Source organism: Acipenser ruthenus, chromosome 28 (assembly GCF_902713425.1).
Source record: "Acipenser ruthenus chromosome 28, fAciRut3.2 maternal haplotype, whole genome shotgun sequence".
NCBI classification, from domain to species: domain Eukaryota; kingdom Metazoa; phylum Chordata; class Actinopteri; order Acipenseriformes; family Acipenseridae; genus Acipenser; species Acipenser ruthenus.
In genome coordinates, this window is record NC_081216.1 from 4718444 (window position 1) to 4740159 (window position 21716).

A 21716-nucleotide genomic window follows, 5' to 3' on the forward strand; every position below is an offset into this window, starting at 1 on the left:
CTCCTCCTCATCTGTGGCAATCTGTTGTAGTAGGTCATGATAGGCCATTGCTTGTTGAATGCTATCCTTACAGGCATGAAAGGCAGCTACATAGGAAGAGCAGCCTTCAAGGAGAAGCTCGTCTGTGAGCCTCCATGGCTTGAAGAGTAGTAGGATGGCATAGAAGTAGCTTTGTGGACTGTCATGGACACTGTAGCGGTAATGATTGATTAAGTAGGACTTTGTTCTTTTTTTGAGGTATCCAAAAGGAAACTTGTAGCAAGTGATGTTCTCATTCTTGGGCCATTCTGTCACCACATCATGCCATGCAATAAAGTCATAGAGGTTAATATCTTTCAGAGCTTCTGGATAGTAAGAGTCCATCCAGGAAGGAAAGTTAGCTCCACTAACTTATCAATTTCTTCCTTTGATTTCACCTGATGGCTATGAATCATTGACACATCAAACCAATTGATAGCAGTGTGTGGATCCGTGCCATACAGACCAATGCCTAGCAGACTGTCTGGTGCCTTAACAGTGCCACATTCTCTGTTGGACAGGCTACGGAGTGTAACATTCCACAGTCTGCTGGCCAGAGACTTGTTTGAATTAATGTCATTCATGATGCTGAAGGCATAGCTCTTCTCAGGTTTTGATAGGTATTTTGTGATGTAGCGGTTGAGGGTTGTAGAGTGTTCACCAATAAACTGAATGTCCATATTGCCTTCCCAGGCTAGTGAAATGACTGGGTTGTAGTCGTTAATTCTGACTTGTGTAATATTCCGTGGTAGATCATAGAGTCTGCTGTGAGATCTGAGTGCTCTCCGTCCAGCAATTGCTTCAGCCACATCTTGGATTACCATGATTGATTGTTGTGGTCTGGGAAATCCAAAGCGACAAACTGACACCACGCTGTTCTTGGTTTTCTTTTACCTCAGGCAGTACTTGTTACATTTATGTTGCTGCTATTTCAAGACAGTCTCTTCTTCAGCACAACTTGTCACAAGAAGCACAAGGGTGTTTTGGTGTGTCAGCTGAGCATTGTGTGTAAGTCAGAAATTGTAAGTGATACTTTGTGAGAATTGTTGCTTTGTTCAGGAAGTAGTCCTCATTGTCATTAGGATCCAAATGTGATATAGTCAAGTAAGGCTTGCACAGTGCTGTCATGGTTTCTTCATCACCTTGTGCCAAGGCTTTATGCAAGTTAATTATTTTCTGGTACACTGTGACCACAGTATAAATGTTTTTAACAATTTGTCTTATGTGAGGAAAATGGCAGCCAAGTGTACAGAAGTAACGAAATGATGACTTAGAAGTGGTCCCAGACATGTAGCAGGTAATGTGATGGCCAGCTTTGTTAGGTGCATGAAAAGTTTCATTAGCACAGTGATCGATGCATCCATAAATGCACATGCATGTTTTGGGTCTGTTGAAACAATGCTTTGAAGGATGTTCAGTACAGAAGAAACAAGATCAGTGTTGGAGTCAATTCGACAGATCTTCTCATGACATTGCCATATGTGTAAGCTTTGTTTTTACTTTGGTTGCCCTTCTTCATCACTCTTGTTTTCGTCTGCCAGTGTCTCGGGCTGAGCATTGTTTTTGGGCTCTTTCGGAGTGTGGTGTCATATATTCCTTCCCAAAAGTAGGCCTCAGTGTTTGATGTGTGTTGACTTGTGCCACATATTATGTTTGCCTTTTGGGAAACATTGTCCTGTACATCTATTTTGGTAAGAAGTGGGTGTATTTTGTGTTGTAATGCAACAAACATTCGAACTAAGCTTCTATGGATTTTGTCAAACTTGGAGAGAAAGATCAACTTGGACAGAGAGTTTTGCAGAAGGACTCCTTTCTTTCAAGTTTTTCACAAGATGTAGTGTTGTTTTTGGAGATGGTGCCTTATAACTCTTCTTCTTCTGTATTTGTTAGTTATTTTTTTGAACCTGCAGTAAATGTTGTGGTGTTGTCTTCTTCTAGCTCTCTCAAGCCAAATGTTGCCAGCATAATGTGTCCTTGTGACAGAGAGCGAATGAATCCTAATCAACAATCTCCCTCCTGACCTGTGAGGGCGCTGTATAACAGGAATAGTGTGCCTCGTACTGGATGGTTCAGCAGTTCATTCCAGGGTCAGTCGGAAGCCGGCCATCCAGGAAGGGGGCGGAGTCACAATACCAGAAGTCATCGCTCTAGTACGGTAAGCGATGTGTCATTTATGGATTGGAGGAGACATGATTGAACTAGCTATCGGAGGGGGCGTGACTAAGGGTATTTTAGGGGATGTGACGATGCAATCTGTTCCTTTGTTTTGGTTATGGAAAGACCTGTAAAGGATGGGTGAAACTGAAAGTAACCGTGAGTGTTTTGTATTTGTGTTTGTTATTAACCGTTTATTTGTAATTATTAGATGGCTAATCAAACCGGGTGCTGTTGCTGTTAAGCCACCGCAAAAGAACATTGCTGTGTAGTTGCCAGCATTACTATTTAACGGTACCAAACCATGAAAACAAATTAAAGAAACAGTTTGGACCGTGAACACTGTTTGTTGTCATTGTTTGAGCACAGCATCACCTCTATACCTGTGCACTGTGAGCCACTTTGCAACAACCCTGTATGACATTTTCTTTCTCTGTGGGTACTGTTTTTTCTTTTTTGTTGTTTGGAAGCCAGGGTCTGTGATATATGTTTGTTTTGAATAGTTTATTTTTGGCTCTGTGTTATCACTGTAATGTTGCTGTTGTTGTTGTCACTTTGGGTCTGAGTTGTCATGGTAAGTTTTGCGCTGTTGTTCTTTCTTTGTGTGGGTTGTCACGGTAAGGTTTGAATGACGACTGGTGCACGATACTACAGCTACTGGGGATTTGGTGGAACCTGCTGTGTTTGAACAACAACTGGGGCATGGTAGTACTGTTCTGTGGGCTGTGTTTGAACAATGACTGGAGCATGGAAGTACTGTTCTGTGGGCTCTGTTTGAACGATGACTGGAGCACGATAGTACCCTCCTGGGGGTTTGGTGGAAACTGCTGTGTTTGAACAATGACTGGAGCATGGAAGTACTGGTGTAGCATTTGTTGTCGGTTTTGCTGCTGTTCCGAATGTGTTATTGTACTTTCTGTGAGTGGGCTGTTTGTTTTTTTTGGTGACTTATTGTTGATGTACATTTATCATTTTGTTATTTGTGTTGCATATAATACTTTATGTTTTTTTCTTAATTTTTTTAAGGAGAACGGCATGATTTCAAACCAGTTGTAAGCACCCTTGGAGAATGAAAATAAAGTGTCATAATGAATATTATGGAAATGTCCATATTGTCATTCAAAGCACTTTTTTGTAATGTAAATATCAAGCTATGTATTGCTTTTGTGAAAGGACATTTCTTTTGTTGTATAAAAAGGTTTGTATGTATTTTTTATTGATTGTGATTGTGGTTTATTATTATTATTATTATTATTATTATTATTATTATTATTATGTATTTGCTTGGCAGACACCCTTAACCAGGATGACTTACAGAGGCAACAAGTTATTACAATATAGTTAAGAGCAAGTAGAAATTAAGAGAAAGAGGGTTACATTAAGGAACATTTACAAATAAAGTACAGTTGCATTTAAGGCAATTGCAGTTAAGAGCCAATAGAGCAGATGGAAGAAGTGCAAAAAACACAAGTGCAGGTACAAGAATAAAGAATAAACGCTTATTTTCAAAATATATGTATTAATTATCCTGACAAAGTGTGAGACGTGGGGTTGGAAAAATAAGGGCTATCTAATGCCCTAACACTTAGAACTACCAGACCAGTCAGGTTGTCCACTACATATGAAATAGTTGTATTGCACCTATACAGAACAATATAATATGGTATTATTTTTAAAAGTCAGTCAGGAGTGTGTTGGCGATGTATTGAACTGTGATTAAATCAGATTAGTCATACTGGGGTAGATTTTCAAAGGTGACTAAATTTTAGTCAAACGTCCAAAGTTACATGTCTTCTAGACGACTACGTTTTTGTTGAGATTTTCAAAAATGACTTGGATGAATGACGTTCGTCGACGTCTAAGTTTACTATTCGTAGCATCGACACCCAACCTCTCTCATAGGTTAGCATCACAGTTAGGCGTCAAGAGAAGGGAGTGATTTTCAAATATTTAGACATTAGTTAGCTAGCCGTCTATGTAAATTACTTTTGCATATTACCATCTATGCAAATCAACGGGAAGTGATGCGTTTCGTCTAGGTTTTAGATGTTGCAACTGAAAGTGCAGTGCCCACCTCTCCCATTGCAGAAGGAAAGGGAGCTGACCAACCCACTACAGTCAAAATAAAAGCATCAGATGAGAAAGGCGAATGCTCTGCTCTAAAGGTAGCCAGATGCGGCCTCAGAAAAACAACATTTAATATAGAATTTGTTTTTCATTTAGTAATGAGTACTCTCTTAATTGATATCTCACCTTTTCATTTATGATACTTGAGTATTTATTTTCATTTCGCAGTATTAAATGATAGTGAAAAATAAATAAATAAATATCAAGATACATAAATAAATAAACGACTATGTATTCATTTATTTCAATATTTATATTAATGTATTTATTTATTTATGTTTTAGTTTTACCAAACCAAACATAAAGGCTATCCTTCAGCATATAGCTAATTCTCAGAAATGAATGTTCCTTTTTGTCAGTGTGGACCACTGTGACAAAGTGGCTGAGTGGATACAGGTACAGGAGTGATGCAGTGTGTGAATGAAGCAGACAGAGATAATTGTAATCCGGTTTGGAAAGGATTTTATTGATAGTTTCCAGGTCTGGCGACAAAACAATAATCCTCCCGCAATACACAACAATGTGTACTGCACGGGGTAAATAACAACGGGATTGCAGTCCCAAATTATAAACAATAATATCCACCCCACAGTAATATGTACACGGTCACCAGTCCTGGGTGCGTGCAGTAGTGCTCATGGTCGGTGATACAAGTTTATTTTGTGACAGTGGTGAAGTGTTGTTCCAGCTTTGTGCTGGCCCAAGGCTGTCACACATGACCCCTTCGTAAATGAGTGCAACCGCCTCTCCAATCTGCGGCTGCCATGTCGTCCCTTCCGGGTCAATGCGTTATCTGTTCCAGTCATTACATCCCAGTGTCTTTTTAAACGTTTAAAACAACCCTGAGCTCTCAGAACCATGTCTAACCAGAAAATGCTGTGGTAACCTGCAGCTCAGAAATAATAAGCCCCTAGAAGACTGAAGAAATATATTAGTAAGAAATAGCATATAGGATAAATGTGATATTTTTACATCCACTATAAGCAGAGTGTTGCAGGGGGACAGATTCATAGGTATAAGATGTGATGTGATGATTGGCATATAAAGTGCCTCTCAACAATAAGAATACATTACATTCGAATACTCTAATAATTAATTCCCCTACCCGGGTAACAAATTGATTACTAAAACATCCTACATTCAAATTATAATACTGAACAGATAAGAATATTTGGAAATTCCAGTTAGATTATGGTAAAACATGTACGAGTAACATTTTAAAATGCCAATATTTAGTCATTTGTATGCACAATTAATCCACAATATTATTAAAAAAATGAAACAAATCAGATGTCTTTGGAAGAAGTGACTTGGAAAAAAATAAGATTGTCAGACCACAATACATAATGTTCAAGCTATTTTTGTGGTGCAATATAATAGATGTATTTCAGGTTCTCTGCTTTGTCTATGAAACACTGCAGGATTTGATCTCATAAAAGCTCTGACTCAATCCATCCAGCAATGTTTGTCACAGCTAAATTATCCATATTGCTACTTAACATTTAATAATATCTGCTGCAATTTGCAATATTGTTTGAAATGTGTAAAAAACAGCTCAAGAGCGCTTTACAAAAATGACTGTGGCACTTTCATTTTCTCTTGTATCAGCATAGTAATGCACATTAGCAATCACAGGTCACGATTATAATGTCACCAGCTTTTAACAAGAAAGAATATCATGACTGTCTGCATATGCATTGTATTTAACTGAAACTATTTAACCAAAGGACAGACTCCAATATTGTGCATACTTAGTTTAGCTTGCAAAATACGGTTTGCATACTAATTTAACGTCCAACAATTTAATGTCCAATATCTTTACTGTAGATTTGTTGTACATTTAGATATATCATTTTTGATCTTCAGCCATTTCAAAAGTAAGACCTTTATTTTAATGGAAAACAATGTTCTAGTCAGGATAGATGCTTGAGTTTTAATGCTTGTTTCCAAGAGTGTCCGGGATACACCAAACAAACATATATATCCTTGCACATGCAATACATACCAAATGCAATTAATAAAGAGGGGAAGCATCTTGCAGCACCAGCAATAATTAATAACAGTGACAATTCATAGAACATCTTAAAAAAAGCAAAAAGTTTAATCTTAAATGCTGATTTATCATCATTCCATAAGTTAGGTGCAAGATATGCAAAATCTAATCTAAATCCAGGGACAGTGAAGTAAAACTGCCGTCTGAACTGAAGAAGTAGGCTGTGAACCTTGCAGACACAGAACATTAAAGTTATTGTGGAGAATGACCATTTAATTGTTCACAGTATACTGTATATCAGAAACCAACCAGTGATTCCTTCCTCATGTAGTCAAACCAAGACAAATTACACCCATTTTATATTAAGAGAATTAGATTGCAAACATCAGAAAAAAAACTGCCTTGAACATAGTGGATGTATTGCAAAGTTCAAAATTCCCATTCAAGGTCAGCAGTGTGGAGTAGTGGTAAGGGCTCTAGACTCTTGACCGGAGGGTCGTGGGTTCAATCCCAGGTGGGGGACACTGCTGCTATACCCTTGAGCAAGGTACTTTACCTAGATTGCTCCAGTAAAAAAAAACCCAACTGTATATATGTCAAAATAATGTTTAAAAAATAATGTAATTGTATGTAAAAAAATAATGTGATATCTTGTAACAATTGTAAGTTGCCCTGGATAAGGGCATCTGCTAAGAAATAAATAATAATAATATCAATAAAAACAAGTCAAAACACATATTAGCTTGATCTAGAGAACTGCTGCATATTGCCAGCAAAACAAAAAGAAAACTTGAGCCAGTGAGGCAGTCACTAGATGGTGCAGGCTCTTACTCTTACAAGCTGGGGTGAAATTCTGTTGGTACTCATCTGTACTCAGTACCAGGACTTATTATAATGCATTTCATCTAATAGGCTGTGCATGCATACCACTCTTACACAGTCCACAAGCATTCATTTAGAAAACAGCCTCATCATAGAAAATAAACGATCATTAAAATATCCTTGAAATGATCCAATGGCAATGGATGATCTATTTACCTTAATTCTTTGCAGTAAGATCATGAGGAGAAGTTATTTTGCAGCTTAAGTGCCAATCATCATTAAACCAATCAGTCAGTCCCATCCGCCTATGGATTTATATGACTGGTCAATAACGTTGTCAAAATAATGCATGTACCCTCCCCTGATATTGACTATTAATTCTTTAAGAAATGGAAAGTAAAAGACAGTTGCTCTTCATTGAATGTATGACATCTGAAGTAAGTTTACTGTTAATTTAGTCTCTTGATTAATATATTTTTTTTCTTTTCAACTTTCAAAACTATGAATATGATGGAATTTGTAAAATATAGCTATTTTCTGGGGTATGTGAAATAAAATCAATTTAAAAGTAAAATATGTGTATCAGTGCATTCTAGCAACCACTCTACAGAGGGAAATAACATATCATTCTTTTCTTAATGTACACAATGAAATTAAGTTACTGAGTTTTCGTGTCAAAACAAATAAACTGTACATGCAGATGGAGATAGTTGTTTTGCACATCTTGTAATGTGACTTTAAGAAAATACTATCGATCACTATAACTTCAGAATCACACATTAAACAAAAGGCTACTACAGAGGCTGCTGAACAGAACTTAAAACAAACAACAGCTTTCAGAAAACAAACTGGAAAGTCAGCGCAGACAAAAAAGTATTCCTGTGTTGGTTGTACCCAAATTAAATCAGCACTACAGGTACAATCAAGCACAGCTACCTCGCTTCAAACAACCTGCTGTTTACTTTTTAAACGCAGTTAGATTTTTAGACCCAAATAGGCACGTTTTCTTTGTTTTGACTCGGTACTAATAAAATAAATTCCTGGATGGGACAAATAACATGACAACACAAGTGCTGCATATATGGACTTTATTAAAGAATGCCAGATACCTTTGGGTAACTAAGTTTTGGGACTGTTTCTAATCGATTTCCACATCTGTATAACTTGGCAAAGCTTTGCCTTACACTTCCAACCAATTCAGTGGATGCAGACGTGCAGTCTCAATCTGGGCAAATCCCATAAAAAATGTCAGCATTCTGTTTTAGTATGGAAGCAAGTACCACTATTTTTAGGCTTTTATTTTTGGATGACTTGACCATGAGCATATGATTGAATCAATTTTTTTCCCCCACTGTGTTCAGTACTTGCACTGTATTTTTTACTTTTTAGTGACAGGCTCGTCAACAACACCAGCCATCATGACACTTTGCCAGTAAAACAAGACGGGAGACCACATCAAAACAAAGGCAACAACTCAGGTAAGACAGCTATTAAATGTATTTATCTTAATGCTAGAAGTCTGAGAAACAAAATGTTAGAACTTGAAGCTACTGCACTAACAAGTAACTACGATGTGATAGGTGTTACAGAAACTTGGTTGTCTGAGAGTGATGGAGACGAATATAATATTAGTGGGTACACACTGTATAGGAAAGACAGGCAGGACAGAAGGGTAGCGCTATACATAAGAAATAATCTTGAAGCCCAGGTGTTAAATCTGGACAAAGAAAATAACGCTGAATCAATATGGGTCAGAATAATGGACACAGATTCAAAGGGCATAATAATAGGAGCATGCTATAGACCGCCAAATTCAGACGCCGAGCAAAATAATCTGTTATACAATGACATTAGAAATGCATGTAGAAAAGGAGAAGCCATACTAATGGGGGATTTCAACTTCCCCCATATAAAATGGGAAAACCCGGTGGAGGAGGATGACGGACGAAATTGAAATGGTGGAAATGACAAATGACTGCTTCCTAACGCAATTTGTCAAGGCACCGACTGGAGGGGAGGCATGCCTTGATTTAGTCTTTTCAAATAATGAAGACAGAAAAACTAAAAAGGAGTTCAGAGAGCTGTTGGCAAACTCAGACCACAACATGGTCTCATTTGAAGTGTTTTTTAAAACCCCCAAAATAATGACCAAAGCTAAGGTTTACAATTTTAGAAAAGCAAACTATGAAGGTATGAAACAGAGACTAACATAAGTAGATTGGAGTAAAACATCCACAGAAAAAGGATGGCTGTTTTTAAAAATGTAGTACTAGAGACACAAAACAATTACATCCCAAAAGTAGACAAATCTAAAGCTAAAACAAAATGGCCAAAATGGTTTAATAGATCAATTAAAAAATATATATTTCGCGAAAAAAAGGCACTTTACAGAGCGTTTAAAAGGGACCAAAGCAAAGTACACAGAAAGAGTACTTGGAACTGCAAACACAAGTCAAAAAGGAAGTTAGAAAGGCCAAGAGAGAGATAGAAATCAATATTGCTATGGGGGCTAAAACCAATTCCAAAATGTTTTTCCAATATTATAACAGCAAGAGAACATTCAAAGAGGAGGTTAAATGTCTAAGAGACACAAATTGCATGGCAAAATTATAGACGAAGAAAAAAATAGCAAATATATTAAATGATTACTTTTCACAGGTTTTTACAAAGGAGGACACGGACAACATGCCCCACATGTCGACCTGTTCCTATCCAGTTTTAAATAACTTTAGCATAACAGAGGCAGAAGTGTTAAAGGGACTAGGAGCTCTTAAAATAAACAAATCCCCTGGGCTGGATGAGATCCTCCCAATAGTACTCAAAGAAATGAAATAAGTTATTTACAAACCGCTAACCAAGATCATGCAACAGTCTCTTGACACAGGGGTTATACCGACAGACTGGAAAATTGCAAACGTAATACTGATCCACAAAAAGGGAGACAAAACCGAACCAGGTAACTACAGACCAATAAGCCTGACTTCTATTATATGAAAACTTATGGAAACTATAATAAGATCTAAAATGGAAAATGACCTATATAGTAACAATATCCTGGGAGACAGTCAGCATGGTTTTAGGAAAGGGAGATCGTGTCTAACTAACCTGCTTGATTTTTTTGAGGATGCAACATCGACAATGGATAATGCATACGACATGGTTTATTTAGATTTCCAGAAAGCTTTTGACAAAGTCCTGCATAAAAGATTAATTCTTAAACTGAAAGCGGTAGGGATTCAAGGAAATGCATGCACATGGATTAGGGAGTGGTTAACATGTAGAAAACAGAAAGTACTGATTAGAGGAGAAACCTCAAAATGGAGCGAGGTAACCAGTGGTGTACCACAGGGATCAGTATCAGGTTCTCTGCTATTCCTAATCTACATTAATGATTTAGATTCTGGTATAGTAAGCAAACTTGTTAAATTTGCAGATGACACAAAAATAGGAGGAGTGGCAAACACTGTTGCAGCAGCAAAGGTCATTCAAAATGATCTATACAGCATTCAGAACTGGGCAGACACATGGCAAATGACATTTAATAGAGAAAAGTGTAAAGTATTGCACGCAGGCAATAAAAATGTTCATTATAAATATCATATGGGAGATACTGAAATTGAAGAAGGGAACTATGAAAAAGACCTAGGAGTTTATGTTGACTCAGAAATGTCTTCATCTAGATAATATGGGGAATCTATAAAAAAAGGCCAAAAAGATGCTCGGATATATTGTGAGAAGTGTTGAATTTAAATCAAGAGAAGTAATGTTAAAACTTTACAATGCATTAGTAAGACATCACCTAGAATATTGTGTTCAGTTCTGGTCACCTCGTTACAAAAAGGATATTGCTGCTCTAGAAAAAGTGCAAAGAAGAGCAACCAGAATTATCCTGGGTTTAAAAGGCATGTCGTATGCAGGTTAACGTGATTGGATAGCCGCATAGATGCAATGCAAGCAACTCACTCAAACAACACGCCCTAAACCAGTAGAGTATGCTGTTGCACCACGAGACAGTACAGCAGCCACATGTATGAAATATCCTAACGAGAAAATAAAAATGTCACATTTTACGCCTGGGTTTTTAACGTTTACTCTAAAAATCGGGACAAATAGCGTCCCGACAGTACCTCGATCAGGACGCGGGACAAAGCCATTAATATCGGGACGATCCAGATTTTATTGTGACGTCTGGTCACCCTATTTTTGTTATAGATTTTTTTTTTATAATATCACCTCTTTTTTAGCATATCTTGTACCCTCTCTACAACTGTTATTATAGTGTAATATTTCTTACTACTTACTATTTAAGGTTTAACTAAAGTGATGTAATACAGCACACGAGTGATACATGCAGAGGGTACAAAACTTTCAGTATGTTCAGATTCCTTGTTTATGGTGAATTGGTTATATCTTATCAGTTATTTTTTTTACAAGTATTTATTTATTGCCACTCAAATTGGCTAAATTTTTTAAATATTTGCATCCGGCTGGCGGAGGAGGACCCAGAGGCGTACTTGGTGGCGTTTGAGAGGCTGGCTACCACTGTGGCTTGGCCGCGGGAGTTCTGGGCAAGCCAGCTGGGACCCTGCCTGATTGGGGAAGCTCAGGCAGCCTACCAGGCGATGAGTGACCTCAACGGTACATGGACAGTATCTGTGGCAGGCAACTAGAACTGAAGACAGAAAGCACCTTAACAGAGACTTATCAAAACTTAACAAAGAGAACAGGTTTTGAGCAATTGCAATAAGAATGATTGCAAACATTATAAAAATGTGTCTTTACTGCACTTGTATTCATTTTGTATTCATTATTTTTGTTATCCACTCAGCAAGTTTGTAGTGTCTTTGCCATGTCATTTCCACAATCTGAATCACACCCGACAGTTCCTATTAAACCCTGAACTGTAATTTCCATAATCCAGAACATTACAGCCCCACAGTCTTACTCCATTAGTATGCTTTGATTCCTCTTATGTGGTGGATGGCATTTTGTGCCCTTTCCATCAAGCTGTTTAACATCCAGGATAGAAAACTTACATTTTGAATAAGCAAATTGCATATCCATATTCACTGGCAGCAACATATGAAAGTAATTTAAGCACCAACTCCTTCTGAGCCTGTAATATATACATTGTTTTTATGACTAATCACAATCCAAATAGTATAGCCTTGTAGGTTCAGAGAGGTGAAGTCAATAATAGACTTGTGAAAGAGATTATTTGAGATGTGTGTTGACTTCATTTTTAATTGTAGCCATTGGGTGTTGTTCGGGGAGCAGGTGCAGTGGCTCCTCCCTAGTTAATCAAGCCAATCTATTAATTAACATCCTGTGGCAGTGTGCCCCACCCCTGTGCGTATTTTGTGTTATATGTTTCATGTGGTGTATTAATGTTGGTGTGTATATATACAGTATATATATTGGTGCACAGGATATACTGGGGCTGTGGAGCACGAGTGATTTAAAATGTATAGTTGTATTTAGGCACGAGGATTGAACAATCACTTCACATGCAAATAAAATGTGTATTAATATGTGAGCACGGGGAGTGCATAGATTAGTTCACATGCTGATGTACCGAGATTCCAATTGAATGATTGATTAGCAATCGAGTCTTGGTACAGCTGCATAAAAGGTGCAGTGTTTCACTCACTCGGGGTTGGGTGATCAGAGAGAAGGAACAGGAGAGAGAGAGGAAAAATATTTAAAGTTAAAAATAACAATTGCTATATGTGCTGGCTTTCAACCTTGTTGTGTGTTTAGTGTTCGTGCTCTGTTTGTTAGTGTCTGTTCGTTTTGTTTGTCTGTTTTGTCTACTGTTTTATTTTACAAAGTGTTTTTGTGTTATTATTATTATTTATTTCTTAGCTGATGCCCTTATCAAGGGCGACTTACAATTGTTACAAGATATCAAATTATTTTTACATACAATTCCCCATTTATAGCTGTAACAGGGCGAGCAGCCCTGTACATTGTTTGTTTGTTTATTTTTAGATCGGGGTCTCCCCCTCCGCCCCTGTGCAGTGTATTTTGTATTTGTTTTGTATTATGATTTATTTATTGTCATTTGTGATGGCGTACCGCCGTGTTATTGTTTTGTTTATTTGTTTATTCATGGTTTGACCGACAGGGCAGGAATGATTTTCTGATATAAATGTTCAAGATAGTAACCTTTTAACACATGTGACAGAAAGATAATGATTCTTGGTGGTAAGTCTCCCTCTCGACCTATGAGGGTGCTAAGTAACGGGAACAGAATACTCTGGACTACTTGGCCTGACACTTCATTCCGAGGGTTAAAAGGAAGTCGGTCATTTAGAAAGGGGCAGAGCTTCGGTACACTAACTCATTGACACGTAGGGGAAAAGATGTGGCAGCTGCAACTGTTTACCAAGGGGTCATGAGTGATGGTATAAATAGGGGTCAAAGCAATGTTATCTCTTCCTTCGTTTTAGGTTTATGAAAAGTGACCTGGAAGAACCTGAGTTTCATGTATCCGTATCGTGAGTGTTTGTTTTTTCTGTCTATTTGTTGTTTGCTATCACTAGACAGCTAACACGTTCCGGAGCTGTCGCCAAGGTCCAGCACAAACCCGGAACAGCACTGCACTTGTATCACCAATAATTGCATTTGTACCACTAGCACTAATTCATGCACTAACTGACTTGTGTATGTGTTTTGTGTTTTGTGTGGGTGTATAATAAAAACACTGCATTGCATATATATTTCAGATTTTTTTTTTTCTGGTGGCATCTGGGACAAAGTGTGTGCCATGTACCCACAGTATTCTTGTACTATACAGTCATAAGCGATCCCCAAAAGAAAAAGTGCAATATTGTAGAGTAACATGTACAATGTACAGTATTGGTAATGTTAAACCTGTTTGCTGGAGGCATAAGTACAGTTGCTAAGATAACTTAGGTTAAAAGGATGACTGATAAAGCATGTGCAGAAATGTATGGGAAGGAAAATATGGTAAACAATTAACCACAGTAACCTTGTAAAAGAGAGTAGATAGTGGTTGGTTGCACTTGAATAGAGCAACAGCTGAATGGTTAATTTCTATTGATAATTAGTAAGATAGCTAAAAAAGACTGTAGTCACGTATGTCCTGAGCCTACTATAGTATAAATACCAGGTATAATGGCGACACAGCTCCAGTACCTCCAGGATTCATCGTGGACCATCAAGGTATCAGTCTGAGGCTGTCTCTCCTGGGGTTTAGGTAATCTGATCAAGTGCCTATCTCTGTTAATACCAGTGGCATGTATTGTATCCAAACATTAACGTTCAATATAGAATGTAATGTGGGTATTTGGATCTAATTGTTAAAATTTTAAACATGGTCTGGTCTCATCCTTATAGCATAACAAAGTAGTTAAGTCCATGTTTACCTTAATTCATAAACCTTAAAAATATACAGTAATTTCTGCTATGTTTTCTAGTTATGGAAAGCATTTCACATCACTAGCAGGAATATTCTCTGGTGGTCAAATTATCAATTATTAGAAATGTGTACATGAAAAGATTCACCCATTTATGATGCCCTAGACCCATAGTATGTTTTTAAAATTGACTGAAGTGGTTTAGCTCATTGGGAAAAGTCTTGTTCAAGCCTTGTCTGCATTTACTACAAAACCCTTTTAAGTCGGTCTTCTGTGGCCATCTAATTAATCAACTGCATAAACAGAAAATGGGACTGAACACATTGTGCATTAATACATGCTGCCAGTGTTAAGCAGCATTGTTTAAGATTTATGAGCTGCATGACATTCACATTAGTTATTTAGGAAATAAACCACAAAGATAATGAGATGAAGTGGAGTGATATTCACAGTAAAAGAAAGTACATTATACCACTTATGTTCCATGATAATGTAACAGCTAAACATCTAATAAAAGAGAATGAGAACCACTACTTAAAACTCTGTACTCACTCATTATAAATAGTAGTTTTTCTTCCCAGTTCAGAATGTCAAATTATGTTCCCTCACTGCAGCAACTCCCCGCAACAGCTCAGGAGAACTGAAGGCCATTGGGTGTCCTCCAATCCCACTGGCAAACCAATAGCCCCTATACAGCCAGGAGCTCCACAGTGGATGTCAGCGAGCTACTGGCCTCTAGAGGATGAAAGCCAGCCCTGTAGATGTCCGCAGTAGCATGATGAGGTGATTCAATCTTTGACAGTTTTGCCTCCCTGTGGCAAAGTGGTTCGCAGGGTACAGGTGTAGGAGTGATGTGGTGTGCAAGGAAAAGGCAGACAGTGATAATCCAATCAGAAAGTGATTTATTTTGCAATCCAGGTCTGGTGACCTTAAACAATAAACCCAAACAATACACACAGCAATGTGTATTGCACTGTTATGAGTTAGTGTACCGGAGTTCCGCCCACTTTCTAGATGACCAACTTCCTTTTAACCCTGGGAATGAATTGTCAGGCCAACCAGTCCAGGATACTCTGTTCCCTTTACTTCACAGGTTGGGAGGGAGATTTATCACCAAGAACCATTCTGTTTCTGTCACACTCCCTGACCAACAGGAGTGTCAATACAACAGTCACCGTGGAATACCCAGCAAAGATCGCTGATTTCACACAGCCAAGATGTGAACCTGTGCTTCCCTGACTGACTCCCCTGCCTATACCAGGTGAGCCACTCAGGGACACATGTGAATCATTGTTTTTGTTTTGTATAAACTTGTACTGCTGTTATTTTGCAGGGCAATGAGACATCTCAGAATCCTACAACTGTCTTGCGGAGTATGCTGGGCACTAAATAAATAGGATAGCTGATTCCTTGCTATTAGCTGTTGCCTAAATTGCTATTTCAGGTTTTTCACTCCATCTTATTCATATAATTCTGCATGACACACGCATCCACAGTGTTTTGAATTCACATCCTAGCCTTGTATTTAATGTATTTGCATTGTTCTTTTTACTGTTTGTATTTAATATATTAATCATTGTTCCTGACTATCTTGTAAAGCTCTTTGTGATGGTGGTCCACTATGAAAGGCGCTATATAAAATAAACATTGATTGATTGATTGATTATTTATTTACGATATTTATCTAACTTGTTCCATCTTCAACCTGTGGCAGGACAATGGCTAATGGAGCACTCACTATGAGCCCCCATCTAACTGGCAACTCAGCACAACCAGGATTTGAACCTGCACGCTCCCTACCACATGACTCACTCCACACTGCGGCTCTCAGCGGGTTTGCCAGCTTCAGCTGTGGGTACACGCTTGGCAGTCTCCCTCTGTTCCAAATGCTTCTTGCGAAGTTCCTGTGCTAACTATAAAATATATTCTCTCCTTGGTAAATTCTTCTCTGTGCATTCTTTGTAAAGTACCCAGGAGTTGATGGCTGCTTGGTCCAATACATTGTAAAACACTTGAACAGGCCACCGTCGGGAGCCAGCTTTCACAGAATACTTTCGTGCCATCTGATCCAAAACATCAACTCCGTATTTTGTTGCACTGTAAAACTCCACGGTCTCTGGTATTTATTTCCACTAGTCCCGATGCTAATTGACTGACCAAAGCGGTGCAGCTGGCAAGCAGGTGTCAGCCTTTCAAAAGGCTGATTGAAAAATAATAGACTGTCAGTCATTCACTCAGGCAGAGAGTAGAGACTAATCTAATGGGCAGCAGTGTGGCATAGTGGTTAGGGCTCTGGACTCTTGACCGGAGGGTCGTGGGTTCAATCCCCAGTAGAGGACACTGCTGCTGTACCCTTGAGCAAGGTACTTTACCTAGATTGATCCAGTAAAAACCCAACTGTATAAATGGGTAATTGTATGTAAAAAATAATGTGATATCTTGTAACAATTGTAAGTCGCCCTGGATAAGGGCGTCTGCTAAGAAATAAATAATAATAATAATAATTACAGCTAAACACATTGCGGACTGGTAAATAAAAATAATAAAGAAGAATACCGTTCTGTATAATCAAAATACAGTTGTTTTCTGTGTGGCCGTCAATGTGACTGCTCCCAGGGCTTTTAGGTATAATGTAATATATCTCCTTTATTTCTGCACTCCCGCTTTTCATTCTTTGTGAGAATATTTAATACATACGGACAGAAAGGTACATGAACGCACAGCCCCATATGTGTTACACGACTGGAGAAAATGACATTTTAAAACCAAAAACTTCCAAAATGACTGCCGCAGGGCTTCTAGTGTTAACACGTCTCTTCAAATATTTTCAGCTGTGACAGGGTGGTCGCTAGTTCATCTGTGCTGCCGCTGATTGAACAGGGAGGCTGCCTGGGGCTGGGCTGATCGGGAGTCTCTGATTGGCTGGGGAGGCATACCCTGGGATCCTATGGCCATTTCTAAAAGCCACTGCAGCACAGATCGTGGCTGCTGCTAGGCCATGGACCCACAGACGTGTGATGCGCTAACACTTGCGTGTTTCACAAGGAGAGCGTCCACTCCAGGGGAAAATTACTACTACAGAATCCTTCAACTCCCAGCCGGCTTTCATGAAGGCACTGACCAGCCGGGACCGTCAGAAAGAGCCAGAGTCTGGGCGGATGCCGAGAGCACCAGAGAGAGAGATTAGTTTAGGGGATGTTTATTGCAAAACAGTATAATGAGGGTTACGTAGAGTAGTAGGTTCCTGGAGCGGGACCTGTCTTTTAGTGGGAGTATTGCTCGCCGTCTGTGGGCAAACTTTAATTTATTAGCTTTGTCTTGTTTTTGTATTTATTAAATCCCGCGCTAGGGCTAGGTACCGTAGTGTCGGCACTTGCGTTATTAAATCTGTGTGCTTTGTGGTGTGTCAAACACCATTGCTCTGTATCTGGCTCTTAGTATCAGTGACGACCCATGTAGGTAACACCTGTTACATCAGCTTTCAAAGCTTCTTTGGCCCCCATCTTCTGAATTTTTGACAAAGCTGAAAGAGAAGACAAGATTAACTATTCGATTTCCGTTAGTGCACACACCAAGACAGTCAAAGCCATTGTTAATCCTCATATCCAAGCAGTCACATCTACCTTTACACCTTGCAGTAATTCAACAAAGCTTAGGAAATGGAACTCAACAATTGCTTTCTTCATTCACTTTTAGGGGGATTTTAGGATTTATAAGGCTTATTCAAAAATCGAATATACAGTTGAATGAAAGGTGAACAGTACAATATATTGCTGAACATGGGTTTTGCATTAAAGGGTATTGTATATGAATTATGGAGCTTGTCTTTTGTCAGAAAACAACATGCTGACGACACCCAGCGCTACTTAAAACTCGACCCTGGTAGCCCCTCTGCCATGGTCCTGCTCTCGGCTTGTATTCAAGACATCGAGGCTTGGATGTCTGCCAATTTTCTTCAGCTGAACACTAGTAAATCTGAACTCCTTCTAGGGGGATCTAAAACTCAACTTAAGAATCTAAATATAGCTGCCCTCAACCTCGGAAACTGTTTGCTGCTGCCTTCCCTCACAGTATGAAGCCTGGGTGTACTTCTTGACAGCAACCTCTCCTTTGATGCCTACATCTCCTCTGTGGTCAAATCTTCTTTCTACAATCTTTGTCCATCTCTACCTTTCCCTCCCGGATGCGGTCTTTGTCATGCATTTGTCTCCTCTCGACTCGACTACTGCAACTCTTTATATGGTGGTCTTCTGGCACGCACCATAAACCGCCTTCCCTAACTGCACTGGCTACCTGTAAAGTTCAGGATTATTTTCAAAACTCCTGCTCACCTACAATGCCCTTCATCACAGAGGTCCCGAGTACCTCCTCAACCTGCTGACCCGCTATATCCCTGCCCACATGCTGAGGTCCTCCAACTCTGGCCTGCTTGTTATCCCCAAGCAAAAGTGCACCACACTTGGAGAACGCTCATTTAGCTTCATGGCTTCGACTCTTTGGAACTCTTTCCCAGCTTTGGTGCATGATGCTTCCACTGTCGCTCACTTTAAATCAACTCTCAAGACCCACCTGTTCTCTCTTGCTTTCCATGCTCTTTAAGCCTGATATCTGCTATTAGCTGCTGTGTTGCTGCTACTATTTCATGTATTATGCTACTATCATGTATTATGCACTTTCCACTGTATTTAATGTATTATGCTTTTTTTTTTTTTTACTGTATATCATGTATTATGCATTTCTCTGTATTTAAAGTATTATGGATTTTCTTGTTGTTATTGCATCTTGTAAAGCATTTTGTGATGGTGGTCCACTATGAAAGGTGCTATATAAAATAAAGATTGATTGAAACATGAAGCTGTATCTGAAGCACTGTTATTCCTTCCTTTTTCAATGCACTGTTTATTTTATTGTCATAAAACATCCTCAACGGTACACCATATTCAGACGAAGAGTTAGATAACAGTACACTGAGGGGTTCACCTTTGTTGCAATCATTTAAATGGAAATTATCACTTTATGCAGAGAAGCACCCATAACTTCAAACCAAATAAATAACCTTCATACCAACATAATTATGATTTATTTCAGAAGTGTGTTTAGTTCAGCTAAGCATGCTGTTAAGCACCATTCCAGTTTTGTCATTTCATTTCAATTTTTGATTGCTACTCATTTTTACTCAGCATCCAACAATACCACAACACTATGGAAATGTTCGCTTTAATAACTGTGCCAAATTGGGCTGGACAGACGATCATCTTTTTATTATTTAAATACCTTTGTCGTGCTGACTGACAGCTCCAGCTTTTGAATTATGTTAGTTATTTTTCAATGATACACACTGTCACGCCCTGACAACTGGAGTAGCACACACAGCTGGATATGGCTTTTGTCTTGCTGTTTTCTTCAGATTCATTTATCAGAGATTGGTCTAGCTTATGTGTGCTGACAACCATGAATGTATTCAGGAATCTTTTCTGAGCGATATGGAACTTCAGACTGCTCATGTAGAAAACAAAATCCATTTGAAGGATGCCTGTGAAAATGTTGTATTCTTGTGTTAAATGTTCCTGATAATGTTGAGCAGAACTCTACACCTTCATATTAAAGAATAAAATGTCATTTTAATTGGGTTTTTTTTTTGCTGCCCCCTTACTGTACGTATTTGTGACCCTTTAACTGAGATCAGGACCAGCTCTTCAGTTCTAGTTGACTGAAGTAAGTAACAGTAGATCAGACAGAATAAGAGTTAGCAATGAACTGTGTAATCATAATTTGAAAAGCAATTCTCCAGATATATGACAAAAATATCTGTAGTGACATACATGGACTGCAAACACCGCCCTCTATCCCAAGAATCAGATATTTTCAATAACCAAGTTTAATGACAATTTGATAAGCAGCTCTCCAGATACATGGAAGGATGTGTGTGCGTACAGTACAACCTCCCCCACTATTTCACGTGATTTCACCCCCAGCATTGGATAATAAGATACACTCTGAAGGATTGTAAACATCATAAAAAGGCAAGGGGGCAGTAAAGAAAAAAAAAAGTCAATCTAATTGAATCTACTTCATCTTTATTTATATTTTCTTATTTAGATGAATGTAGCTGTGCAGTGCAGTATAATTGCTTATTATTATTATTATTATTATTATTTATTTCTTACCAGACGCCTTTATCCAGGGTGACTTACAGTCGTAAACAAAAATACATTTCAAGAATCACAGTACAAGTAATAATACAATTAAGAACAAGAACTCTAATGTTGTAAGCCATCTGAGTCAACAGAATATTTACAATATTACACCATTTCTAAAAAACACAATCAAGCAGGCCTGTAAGCATTAGCTTGACGGACGATAGCTAACATCATAAAGTAAGGTGGGGTGAGCAAATAAGTCTAATTGCTTTACTTACTTTTAAAGTGGGTAATTGTATGTAAAAATAATGTGATATCTTGTAACAATTGTAAGTCACCCTGGATAAGGGCATCTGCTAATAAATAAATAATAATAATAATAAAAAGTGAATACACAAAATATCAGCCAGGATTTTAACCTAAATGGGTTTCATTACATAACGCTTTCTCTTTCAATATTGTAAAATCATTAAAAAAAATAAAATAAACAGCATATTGTTCTAGTTCAGTTTCCAGGAAGATTGCATTGAAATATATTGAGCTCCTGGGAACATACATATCCCATAGCCTAGTAATGATTGGTCACACTATTCTCAAGCTAATTCCCTTTTACATTTGACCTGGTTTAATTAAGAGGATGCCCTGTATGGCCTCCCACTGGAGTTACAAACAGGATGAAGATGGAAATGTCTTTTCCTCTGTGCTGCAGGGTAACGGTTGACTTTATACTGGAAAAACAAATTAGCTCTTTCCTGGATTGTTCCCCGACAACTGCATTACATTGTCAGTCTGCCAACAATGCGATGAAGGTATTAGAGGCAGAAGAATGGTCACATATCCACCCAGAACAATATAAGAACTTGAAGACTCCTGTGGGAGAAATTTGTAGTTGTTATTGAATATACTTGTTAAAATGACATTTCAATTATATTTACTAAGAGACTTGAGATGCTGTGATGCTAATTAAGTTGGTCTTTCCCCCACCCTTCCTTCCTTCAAAAAATTCTTGATTGATTTACTTCAAAAGGACTAAATATTGGTAACAGTGTTGTACAGATTTAAATTGGGCAATGTTTTAGA

General features: G+C 38.3%; 1 long non-coding RNA gene across 1 annotated transcript; it reads left to right on the forward strand.

The window, feature by feature from the left end:
- Positions 1-8501: 8501 nt before the first annotated feature.
- LOC131701976 (uncharacterized) lies at positions 8502-15260 on the forward strand. The gene is made up of 3 exons (XR_009309209.1): positions 8502-8592; positions 13567-13614; positions 15111-15260. It is a non-coding gene; the product is annotated as an uncharacterized LOC131701976 (long non-coding RNA).
- Positions 15261-21716: the final 6456 nt, after the last annotated feature.